Source organism: Battus philenor, unplaced genomic scaffold (assembly GCF_028537555.1).
Source record: "Battus philenor isolate CCGP_79_NKW_IND1 unplaced genomic scaffold, ilBatPhil1.0.hap1 SCAF_8, whole genome shotgun sequence".
NCBI lineage: Eukaryota > Metazoa > Arthropoda > Insecta > Lepidoptera > Papilionidae > Battus > Battus philenor.
Window position 1 is genome coordinate 8,691,044 of NW_027181748.1, and position 13,370 is coordinate 8,704,413.

Sequence of the window (13,370 nt, forward strand, 5' to 3'; positions counted from 1 at the left end):
GTCGTGAGTAATGCGTTTTGTTCATGTTATCTTTATTTTAATATTCCCGTGGTTAGCTCCGTAAATCACTTTTACCTCGCCGGCAAATTGAGTTCTTAGCGCATCAGCGGTATCCGAGGATTTAAAGTCTGAATTTTATGTGGCAATTCTTGTCTGTATTATACCTTCATTTAAAAATAGACCCGGTGGAATATTCTCGTAAATATATTTTTTTCAAATTCCAGTACACATTATGCGTTAAAAGCTTAAGGCTGTATTTAGTACTTAATTAACGAGAGGAAATTTTATGTTTATAAATACAATTGGTGACAGATTAGGCTCAAGAAATAATTTCTTTAAAGGCATTAAGATGATCGTGTTTGAGGTGTATTTAGTTTGTATTAATTTTATTATAATAAGTCTAAATAATATTTATGGGGTGTATTTTTATCAATTCTGTGTCTTCCGTAGACTTTAATAAGGTTGCTCTACACGGCCTGCCTCCTGCTACTTCAGCTTACTAATTCGCTGGGCTACTTGATTAATTTTCTTTCATCTACGGATCTCTTCATTTCTGATTAAGTAGAGAAACTCCGAAGATAGCTCTCTACATGGCTCATTCAGCGACTGTAAGCTTGTCAACTAGGCCTGTAACGAGTTCTTTCTTAAGTTTTATTTTCAAAAATCATCACTATTGGTATATACTACTATATATATACTACTATCATATTGGTGGTAAACTTTTATCTTAAGCCACAGAGTGATAGAAGATGTTTCGTAGTTTCCCATTTTTTTACAGAGAAAAATGAATATCATTATCATCAAAAACCGCAGTATTTCCCATATCCAAAATAAAATATTAATGCACACTTTACCAAAGCCAAAGAAGTTTGTAGTCTCTTATTTAAGCGTTCACCAGGTGTACATTAAGCCGTCTGTATAGAGCCTTGCGGCTTCACCGAAATTGAATTTAAAAAATATTACCGAGTCGTGAACTGTTGGCCGTACTCCAGAAGACAATACGTAGCATACCGCCTTGAATATTCATTTCAAAGAAATGAATACTTACAAAGAATAAGGAGTTGTGAGCGTAGATTCATCTTGTTAGCGATGAAAGATTGTAAACGAGAAATATACTGTTTCTCTGTTAATCTTCTCTATTTATATTCTACCAGATATTTAAATAACAGGAAACTACTTAAGTCCATTTATTTAGCTTAACACGATATGTCTATAAAACGTTGTAATTAAATTTTAAACATCAGGGAATTAAAAGATATTAACTATTACTCAAAGCTATTACCCTTGCAATGAAATGTCAACATCAAATATCTTCCCAGGTGACATAAGCCTTAACTCCTGATGGGATTAGCGAATGTAACATACCTTTCCATTGGCCATAGAAAATTTTCACTTCCACACTTTTTCTTTACACTTTAAGTCAAGACTCATGTATGTATGATCTGTATGTACAGCATTTATTTAGTTCAAAGTTAACTCCACTAGTAACGTATGGATTCATTTCGACAACTAGACATTGGGATGTCATTTGTAAATGTTAGTGGTTGATCTCTTTTGTCACCTGTGTACATTTTCTAATAGTATTGCTTGATCTTTTGCCACACAGAAATGTTTAAATATTGCTGCATGTCGTGTATATCATTTGATATACACGGCATGCAGCATATTATATTCATATAATATTTTAATGGTTTAAACCTTTTCTTCATTATGGTTTTACGTCTAACGATTTATTATTTATTTAATATGTATTTGTATAAGAATAATTAGTAAAATGTATTTTGAGAATTATTATATATTCATGCATATCCTATCATCCAATGGTTTAGTTTTAGAAAAAATATTTTAAATATTCCTTATTATAAAAACAAAGTATACCAAATGTTAAACCTATTAACGAAAATACGAAAGGGCTAGTTTTGCAATAACAAAAGATTATTTAATATACAGAAACAAATTATTCAGTTAATTTATGGTAGTTGATATTGAATACTATAAATCATGTACTAGTTGAATGTTAAATTTTTTGTGCTGAAGAATATTATAATTAAATGTTTCTTAATAATTTTTAATTTCGTTAACGGTTCACCGAATTTTTGAAAGCGTGTAACGAAATATTTTGCTAAAATGACATTGTTACAAAGTTTAATATTGATTAAACACTGTTTTAAGGCACCATAAAGGTGAAATTGATTAACGAAAATGCCTCGAGGAAGAAGAGGAGAATTCCTCTTAACAACGAAAGTTCAACGCCGAACAATGACAAAATACCTATTCAATGGCTTGTGTTTTGGAAGAAAGTAAAACAACGTTGCGTTCGGGAAGATGTTTTGAAATCAGCCGGAGCTAAGTTCGTTTATTTTATGGCTACTTATTCAAAACTATAATTAAGAAGTTGACAATTGTCAGTTTAAATTTATTAATATAATACAGAATCTTTATTAAAAGAAGACAATGAAAGTCGAACATTTGTGAAAACGTCTTTTATATCTTAACAGATTGTTAAGGGCACTTAAATAAATGCCGAAAAGAAGTTTATAAACTGGGATATAAAGACGTAAAAGCATTTACCACAGATAATAATTTTAAGTGTTACCTATACCGTATGTGTTTAGTATTTATACATATATAGAAATTATCTTTTTAAAAAAGAAAAATGGGATCCATTGAAGAACTATGTCAGACTTAAAATAGTTACTGAATGTTTATAAAACGTCATATCATTATTTATAGTAGAAAAATAATAACAGTTGCAGGTAATACTTGTCAGAATGTTAATTTTTATTTGGTTAAAAATTTAAGTAGCGAATACTGATGGGTCTATAAGGCAATGGTCCTGTAATTTAAATATGTAACATAGTAGTAAAAATGTGTAACGTAGAAGTAGAAACATAATTGTAATTGTAATAACAATTACAAGACAAATTTTACAACACATTTATCGTAATATTCAGAATTTGAGCAATAAAAGAAAAATATAATGCTATGAAATGAAATCTAAAAACTTTGAAAATTATTTATTATTGGACAAAATTTAAAATATGTTCTGTAATAAATTACTCGATGATCTATAAACAAAAACGAAATCTAATCTTGTATTTTTTTTTATAAATTTTGCATTTCAATTAAAATTTATGGTACATGTCCATGAAAGCTCTGTTAATATCTACTTCAGTTCAAATATAAACTTCATACAAAGTGGCGAAAATTCCAGAACAATAAAAAGGTTAAATGACATGCTTAACTGTTAATTTGTTCAAGTATGAGCTTGAGTCGTAACTTTGTATTGAATGTTTTATAAAAAGCTTAATTATTACAATTATAAATCAAAATTCGATATGCTTGATATTATTACTAGTGTTAGTAATATTAAAGGAATGATTAACATACGCAATGTATTACATTGATTCATATCTAATCCATCAGTCGCTGTTTATCCTTTGTATAGTAAGGTAATCGGTTCTCATTGTCCGAATTGATTTTACCTTCAAGATTATGGATAATAGTTAGTTGTAGGATCATAGCAACGTATCTTAGTTTCTTCACCTGTGATAATGTCAAAAACAGTATTGTAAGCACACACGAAATACGAGGTATCCATCTACACAAAGCTTCTTAATGCCTAAATGATTGCGCAAACAAAATATTTTGTATTTTACTCAAACCAATGCTCAGTGTTGCTCAATTTTGCTAGAGGAACACTCTATCAGATTTTATATTATGCCGCCTTACACCAACTATAGTTTTAGTAGCCGCTGTTGAAGCACTTTCTTCTGGGAAATCATCACTCAAATTAATGCAATCATGTTTAAACTCGTTCATCCAGTAATTAGTAGAATGATGGAACTTCAGAACCAAAAGCTAGCTGAAGTCTATCGTAACTTTGTTACTAAGATCATAATGAAATTCACAAAAAATTAACTATAAAAATTTAGACTTATTTTTACAACAGCTTTGAAACCTAATTTTTAAGTTGCCACCAATTTATGAAAATTAAAAAAACGCTGTGATATTATTTACATGATAAGATTAGTAAAGAGTTTTATTTTCGTGATATTATAGAGACATGTTTTTAATAAATTTTAGACTTGTAAATTCTTAAAACTTTTAATGCTACGAACGTACAGGCGGATGACACCGCGCCGTCTATATCCGGGCGTCGTCAATTAAATATTGGTTATACCGTCTTATTGGAAGGCGCAGTAACTAGATAAAAGTGCAGACATAAACTTGTTCAAAAGAATATATAAGAAAACTATGGAATACCACACTGTTTTATGTGGTCCGTATCATTGTGTATTACACAAAATATCAAATAACAAAAACTTTACTTTATTGATATTAACTGCATTTTGTACATATTAATATATATATATATATATATATATATATATATATATATATATATATATAAATTATAATTTATGTACAAAATGAAATGAATTAATAATTATTAAGTCTTATCTGACGTATTGAAATAAAATATTTTAACATATAAACAAAGTTTTAAATCATTTTTATTTCAATACTCAATTTCTTATGTAAGCCCAATTTTGAGAAAGAAGTTAATCGCCGAATTCTACTTCGCTGGGCGACTCTTTCGGGAAACTATAAAAACATCTTCTTGTCCTATATCTCTCAGTGTCTAAAGGTGAGATCTACCACCAATGCTAGTTACCAGTAATGGCTAATGGCACTGAAATGTGACCTCTCATTTTGGCAACACATTGGCAGGCTCATAGTCGTTCAAGGCCGCGGACAGGCATACGTTCAAGGCAAACGCAGCGCAGCACCCACAAGGTGGACTGACAATCTTATTAAGGTCGTTAGAGGATGCTGGATGCAGGCCACTTTCAAGCGATCTTATTGAACATCAATAAGATCGCTTGAAAGTGTTTTAAAATAAAAAGGTTTAGCCTATTCTTTGTAAATTCGAACAAATTTGATTTAAAAAATTTAAATTAAATCTTTCATATTTTTCATATTCTGCCACGTTCATTTTTGTCCGAATCATACAATATCCAATTTGTTCTTAACAATATAAAATCTGAAATCGGACAATGTTAATTGATTCATAATATTCAATTATTCAAGATTTTCAATTTTCAAGCGGAGGATTAATAAGATTTCTTGGCGGGTTAGCACGATAATGAGTTTCAGGATAACAGTTTACCGAGATGAGGTTTCTGGGAGGAACCGTTAGTCTCGTTAAAGAATCTATTAATCGAAAAACGATTGTGGTAAAACTTTTATCCGTTGTATTCAGTGTGACATCTTTAAATATAAGAATCCAAATTATATTCAACTTGGAAAAAAGGGAGTTTTAAAGCTTATCCGCGTAGTACAAAACACTTTCTGGTGAAGTGTTTATACACTGACTGTTGATTATATTTTAAAAATTATAACTAATATTTCAAAATGAGCGCATGGTGTAAGTAATTACTTTACTAAATATCGTATAACACCGCCTGCATTAGGCGGTTCGTGTAAAATTGTCATTAAGTAAACGCTATTCCTGTCCTTTTAATTTTGAATTACAGGAAATATATATTAATCTATACATAATATATTAACTAATTTAACAACTAATGTCAAACAGAAGTTATCCATTATCTAAATATTAATCGAATAGTTAATTTACTTAATTAATTATAATTAATAGTTATAATAGTTAATTAATTATAATGATAATACCTACCATCGCGCGCGCATTACATTTGGTCGATTTTTAGGTCGTTAGTGTTTTCAAGGTTTGCCATTTGTATGATGTCAAAACATCAACTTCGATAAAAAAAAATCAAACTTTGTTAGCCAGTGCTATTAAAACAAACTTTTCTTATTAATTCAAAAGGTAGATGCCTCATGAGGTATCAAGGTAATTTCCTACGAAATGAGTTTATGCAAAGTTATTTAAAACGATTGCGAACAAAATGTGAAGGTAGATCATAAACTTTTTTTGTGTAACAGATCGCAAGTATTTTGCATACGGCTGGTTTGTGTATCACGGTGCTTATATTTTCTGTTTTATGTTATAATGGATTGGAATTTATTTCAGAAAAATTTTTTGCCTCGCTCCTGTTCCATGCGCTACATAGGTATCTAATCGAATAACTTCATTACCATAATTATTTCAATCGTAAGAAGCTCACTGCTGGGTATAGTCTTCCTCCGTAGATTTTAAAAGGAATGTTTGGAAGCGGCCTGCATCCAGCGTCTTAAGCAGCGCTTGCCCGCCTGTGGTCTCCGCTATAAAACCTTAAGGCCCCAACGGCTATCTGTTATGCGCCCTATGTTCCCCTCCCCACTTCAACTTTCCGATTCGCTGGGCAGTGTCAATTTCTATTGAATTACATCTTCATCAAAAAGTGAAAAAAAAAAATCAATTCATACGTACAAAAACATATATTTTTTTACAATCGTATTTAAAATATTGTCTTAATAATTAAAAACTGCACTGATATACATGAACGATTTCAATATATTTTTGGATCACAAACATTATAAAAACAGAGACGACCGACCTGTTACACATGTAAAGCAGCTATTGATAAAAAAATGTGTAATCTGTATTTAAAAGTCGATCCAGATGTTGTTTGTGGCACAATATGGCTAAAATCTTTGATACTTATTTCATATAATGATATAATTTTTATAAGTCATGAACATTGTGAATAACTAGACAAAATTACTACATTATGTAAAACATGTTATGAGTAACGTATCCCAATACAAAAATGAGATATAAGTATAAAGACTTTTAAAAAAATATTAACATGAAAACAGACTGCTTTTCTATCCAAAAGCTCATCTAACAAAATTGCCATCCGCTCGCTCATTACCGTCTGAGCCAACCGCGGGATCCGATATCCCTGTGCACGTGACTAAAGGAAATTGAAATCTCTAACGGATAATCGAAATATTGACTTGTGTATTAAAAGTAATGTTTTAATGCCGCCTTTTATATTATTGAACTTAATTATAAAAGGTAGGCCATAGTTAAGTTTACCTTTATTTAAAAAAAATACTTCCTAAAATGAAACCTATAACAACTCAATGTACAACGCCGTAACTTAGTTCTGGCAGAACGAGATCACTTGTAACATATCTAATATCAACAGGGTGGTCGTAAATTTTCAGTTCCTAAGAAAAGCTATATCGAGGGGGACATAGAGCCACGTAGGAAAGAACCATGGAATCCAGAATTGAAGCTTTTTGATTTGTTATTATGGCGACGTTTCAAGAGCAGAGTCTTTTGAGCTCTCCGAACAAACTTGCTGATACTAGTGACGTACTGGTATTTTTAAAAGTCCTTCGGCTCGTTCGGAAAAATTTCTCGAAGGTGTGGAACACCTTGATGATTTAATTTTATAAAAATAAACTGTATTCCTTATTTTGTTTATTTAAAAACATGTATTATTCAAAGCACAACTTGTATTTTTTAAATAATTTTCATAAGTGAAATGGCCCAATGCACTAGTAGTTCAGTTTTTTGCTTGGATACTAATTAAAAAAAAGTAAACTAAATGTTTATTAAAAAAATTATGTTTACTTATTAATATTTATTTTAATTGATATACGCAGGTATACATTGATTAAGAGCGAAACCGTATACGGGTTGAGGGTAGGTTTTTTAATCTTCTGAACCATGTCGAAACATAAAGGGAGAGAAGGGCGGAGGCGGCGTAATGAATGTTGTAACTTGGCAATAATTACGCTGAGATACTCTCCAAACGTGTATTACCTAAACGTTAGCATCAAATTTCAATCTCCGGGGTACATAGGCGAGTAAATATGAAAGTGACAGTGATTTTAAGAGCGCAATCTTGTTACATGAGAGTAAATAAAGCCTCACAACGGCATCAAGTATTATTAGTCTTTATTGACCTACAAATAACCGTAGAGAAGAAACGGAAATTAAAGGAATGGTGTAATAAAGGACCTGTTAAGATTGTGGCAAGCCGACGTGTTCAAGTAGCAAGTCGTGCAGGCTCATAATAAGAGGGTTCCACCAAAAGAGTACTTTCAAACGCGTTTGTGTCTTTTGTTTGTTATCTTATCACGTTTTATTCTTTCTTTATATTTCTTCAAAATTATCCTTTATTGCTTATTATTGTAGCGAAAAGTATTTTACGTTAGACAGTTGTTATAGCCTCTGCTGTTGTCTATGGGCTATCTAATTCAATAAAACGCTTGACGGTGTGATATACTACCACTCGCTTTTACAATAGGATCTTAGATAATGTATAGAAAGTAACTATTGCTTGATTTGATATAAATGTTAAGAAATATTTACGTGGTAACTACATAGTAAGTAACTTCATAGGAGATAGCATACCTTAGGAATGATTTGTTCACCTCCAGTCTATTTCAATTTGTATTAAATATGTAAATCCATATTATATTTTAAAAAATATGTAATCTTAGTTTTTTCTTCTATTCTTCTAAAGTTCGATTTAACTTACGCCAATAAAAAATATGACAAAAGTAATGTAATAGATCATATGATGAATAAAGTGTATTTTTAAATTTGAATTTGACTAGTGATAAAGATCGTTTATATAATGTTAATGCGTATTTAATATGAAAAAGTAATAATATTTAAATTTATGTCAACTAGGATACGTCATAAACTACACTAATGATAAGTTTATAACTATAAGATGATTTCTTTACCCGTTTGAAAAGTGAAAGCGGGAAAATGGAAAATAATTCGTCAATTTATATGCGGAACCGATCTTACAAAGTCCTTTGATGTACCATCTCGGCGGTGAAAAATTCTATTAGTTTTGATTTTCATTCTATTATTTATTGTTTAAAAATCAAAACTACGAACTGTGTAAAAGAAACATTTCAGCAATATTACAACTTAAAACTTTTTTCCGTATGTCTGTTTGACTGTTTATCTCTACACAATATATGATAGACATTTTGATGGACTGAAATATGCACAAGCAAAGTTATTATTAATTTATAATGATACTGATCGACAAGCACGTGAGAAATCATTTTATTTTTAAGCATTGTTATTTTAGAATGATGGATATATATTGGAATGTTTAGTTTTTTTAGTAAAGTAAGTAATTTTTTTTGTAAATCTGTGGATTTAACGATATTACTTCGTTCAATTATCCATGATTTTCATGACACAACTATTTAGCAACGCTAAAACAAAAAATCGATCTACTAATAAAGTTTCATTGTTATATGGAATTTGTGTATAGCTCTGTCGTAATCTCATTAATTATTCCTTTATCTGGAACCGTTTAATCGATGTTAATGAAATGTTAAACAACGCTGTTGCTGGGAAAATTGCAACGAAAATTTTCGAGCGAGTAAATAACTTAAACTATCTTGTAATAGCTTTTTATTCAACTCCTTTCAATTTAGTGACGTTAAAATATTAAACGCCAGTGTAGTTTAACTTGAGGTGCGTTTTTCATGCTCTTATAATTTAATTATGAGACTTTTATGTTTATTATAAACTCCTATTACGTAGGGAACGTCGAGGTTCATTAAAATCTCTTTTCAAGTTGCTTGCGTTTAATTATCCGTTTTCTTTGTTCGCGACCGTTGGGCCTCTGTACAACCGCAAATAGTTCGTTGTATTTTGTCCCATAGTTTTTGCAGTGAGACAAATATATGAGAACACAATATGTGAAGTAATGAGGGTACTTAGTACGCGATGCGCAACTAATTCTCGAATGCTGTAGGCACACAACTTCGCTATGACATTATTGTTGTCAAAATTTAAGTGTGGTTTATGTTAGTTTTAAATTTTGTTTTTCAAATTGCTTTAATAAAAGATGATCAATCTAAAAATCCCGATGTTAACACAGAATAGAATATCAAATAAAGAAGAGAGAGAATGGTTATACTAGAATCATACGCGTCTTTTACTTTAACGTACAAAAAGCTGGCTATTCTTCAAATATTTCAGATTTCCTACAGATTTGATCTTCTGGCACTTAACAAATAGTAACTCTTTAAATTTGTACTGAAGGAATATAAAACACTCCCTTTTAAAATGATGCGAACAAATTGAAGAACGGCTATATTGTTTTAGTTCAAATGAAATCATCTTTTGTTAAGAGACAAAACCAGTCCCCTCGTATGTATAATTTAATAATAAAGGAATATATGTTTGTCTATAGTTTATTATATCACCATGATTGGCTCTGTTTGTTTATCGAAACTTGATATGGAAATATTTATTGCGAAATCAAGTTTCGGACATGTTCTTTATTCTTCGCCTTCCTTCTTCATTCTTCTCCCGCTGTTCTATATTGTAGCTCCATATTTATTGAGCAGTATTTTCTTCATTTATTACTTTAGTAAAATAAAAAAATATTAAATAACTTATTATAAATGTCTAAATAAATATAGCCGTTGTCCTCGACTTTTCAGCCTGTAGACGCCCACTGCAAGGTATAGGCCTCTCCCAAAGATGGAGGAATGTACCATAATCACCACGACAGGCGGCTTGGCAATCCTCAATAAGTATAAAAAACTATGATTCTGAACATTTTATATCTATTTAGGAGTAATAAATGGCATGTGAAGAGGACAGAACTATCGGAGCCCGATTGACCACGACACGATAAATCACTTAAACTCACTTTGTCGCGGCTGTCCGTATTTTTTATTTAATGTGACCTCTTTTTAAAGACTTTTTAACTTCATAAAGTGTTCTGCTGTATAAAGTTTTAGAGGGAACTTGTGTACATATGTACTATCTAATAAGGTTTAAAAAAGTATTTACAAAACTAAATGTAACGACCTTAATCTTTGTGATACTGATAGGTTTGCAGAATTAGTGCAAAGATTAACAGTAGTAAAACATATTTAATAAAGTGAAATATGTGCATGGATAAAGACAACTCTAAAGTTATAATAGATTATATATATATATATTAATAATGATATTTTGATGTATATTTTTAATTATTATTTATTGCGTACGCAATAATTGTAATAAAATATTAAAGAGCCTTTATTTATTTATTTGAAATTCTTTTCCGCAGCAAAACTGTACTGTCTGCATTAATGTATTTAAATATTTAGGAAATCGTAGTGGACCGAAATAGATACCTTAGGTACTTATGTCTCGAAGTATATTGCGCAATTCTGGTAATCTATAGGTTTTCGTGTTTTAAGTAACAGTGACGTTATAGACCGCGATGTATGAAACGCCGCTTGTTATCAAATAAACATGTAATGCTTTGAATGTCCATGGTATATTAAAGTGAAGGATGTATGCGAATAAAAGCCCTCTGCGAGTTTATACGTCATGGTAATCCTCTTGACACTATTAGTCAGGACTAGAGGACACTTTCGCATACAGTTGTAGCTATGACACTATTAAAAGTTTTGCTGTCATTTTAAAAATTGAAACTAATAAAATACTAATTTTTTTGAATTAACTAAATATTTTTAAAATTTAGAATAATCAATATAAAATTTGATCGAAATAAAATACTTCTTTGCGTTTGTCATTAAGCACGAAAATAGAGAGACTAAGAAAAAATCCACCTAGCCAACATAAATTTAAAAAAATACCCTAAATTTAACTAATTGCTTAAAATCAAAGATATCTAGATAATAAAACCAATGGCGAAAACCTAGATAAAAATAATTCGCTAAATATTTTTACAATACCGGAAACCGGCATGTAACATTGTATTTTATATTTCCTTTCCCTTCAGTATGAGAATTTCAAACGTAAATGTTTTTCTATCAATCTGTGAGACCTGACAAGCAAAAATAATTTTAGGCTCCATTTACCTTATTACATTTCAGTAGGGTTCGATAACAGAGGGGAATGCGGACAAGATTTTTTTTGAAAAGAGAATGAATGTGTTTTGTCAGATATTGAAAAACACAGAATTTAAACCAAGTTTTTATCAACCTAAATATGTTGCAATGGTTAAAAATATGAGAATAAACGAATTTCAATCAATACTTTTGCAATCAAAAAGTAAAAATAATTTAAATAGTTAATTAAATAAATCATTACACAATCTATTTAATCAACAAAAAAATCTATACCGCTTATTATAATTACTTTTGTTATTTGGTTTATTGTTAAAAATAATCTCGAGAATCATTATAATATAAAATATTACATAATAAATTAAAATACCAGAACATTTTTTTTATTTATTTGGAATTGTAGTTAAACTACGGACAAAACGGATTTATACTAGATTTATTCTAAATTTATTTTCAATTTAAATAGCGACTGAAATATTTATTTCTAAAGTCACGAGACTAGTCACGTGGATAAACTGAACAGATTACAAATTACTAACGAACTTTAGCACGGTCCCGCAGCCTGGTATGGAGGCAAGGTGTAAATGGAAGCAAATTCGTCAATTTATATGCGAAACAGAAATCCTTTGAGATACCTTTGATGTCGGCAACTCATAAAATTCTATTAGCTTTTAATTACCATTGTAGCAGTTAATTGCTTCAAATTAAAACTTATGGTTTAAACGATTTTAAAATAAAATTTATAAATGATATAACCTGCTTTAATTTCGAATATAATAATAAATTTGTCTTAGTGACATGTATCAACGTCAAATCCTCCGATTTCAGACAAAGTGAAAATGACTCGGTCCGTTTTATTAATAGGTAAAACGAGTTGTATAACTCCGGTAACCCGGATAGTCTTACGTGAAGAAGAATTGTTAGAAACGCGATTCCACAACTGACAGAACAATAGGTTTAATCTTTACGTTGTAGAAAATCTGCCTTGCGGAAGCGATGCGAATAATAAGAAAATCTGGTATACTCTTTCTGTTTTCCGGTAAATATTTCTTCGATTTCGTTAGTCGCTTTATGATCCAATTTAATTCCTCCCTTTTTATTTCCTTTGTGTGTAATCAATGTAATTTTTCTGATGTTAAGTTATTTAAGAGTAATTAATATTAAATGTAATATATGTATAGTATATAGTATATGATAAATTAAATAGCTTTTTAACATTAAAACTGATTATACTTTCGGAATGGCAAGTTGAAGTGGCAGTGTGCATGTCCTATATTTCTCAGAATATTTGACCTATGGGGCCTTAAGTTTCCGAAATGGAGGCTAGGGAACGGTAAGCGTATCATAAGACACAAGATGGAGAGACGACCTTGTCAAGACGCTGGATGCAGATTTCTTCCAACCGGCCTTTTCGGAATTCTATAGGTAAGGCCCAGCAGCGCATATTTTATGGCTGAAATGATTATTAACTAAATTAATAAAGGCCAGTCAGTTCAATCCTTTTTAGGTCAATATTAATTGTAAAACGCAACCTTTATATGTTTTTAAGTATCTTTTAACAATTTACCAATATTAACGTTTTTTATTTGAAACAACTACGT

The 13,370-nt window shown here is 30.4% G+C and overlaps 1 protein-coding gene across 2 annotated transcripts in view; it reads right to left on the bottom strand.

Moving 5' to 3' along the window:
* Positions 1-13,370, bottom strand: part of mub (poly(rC)-binding protein mub) — a 167,377-nt gene that overhangs the window by 86,408 nt on the left and 67,599 nt on the right. The window lies entirely within an intron of this gene.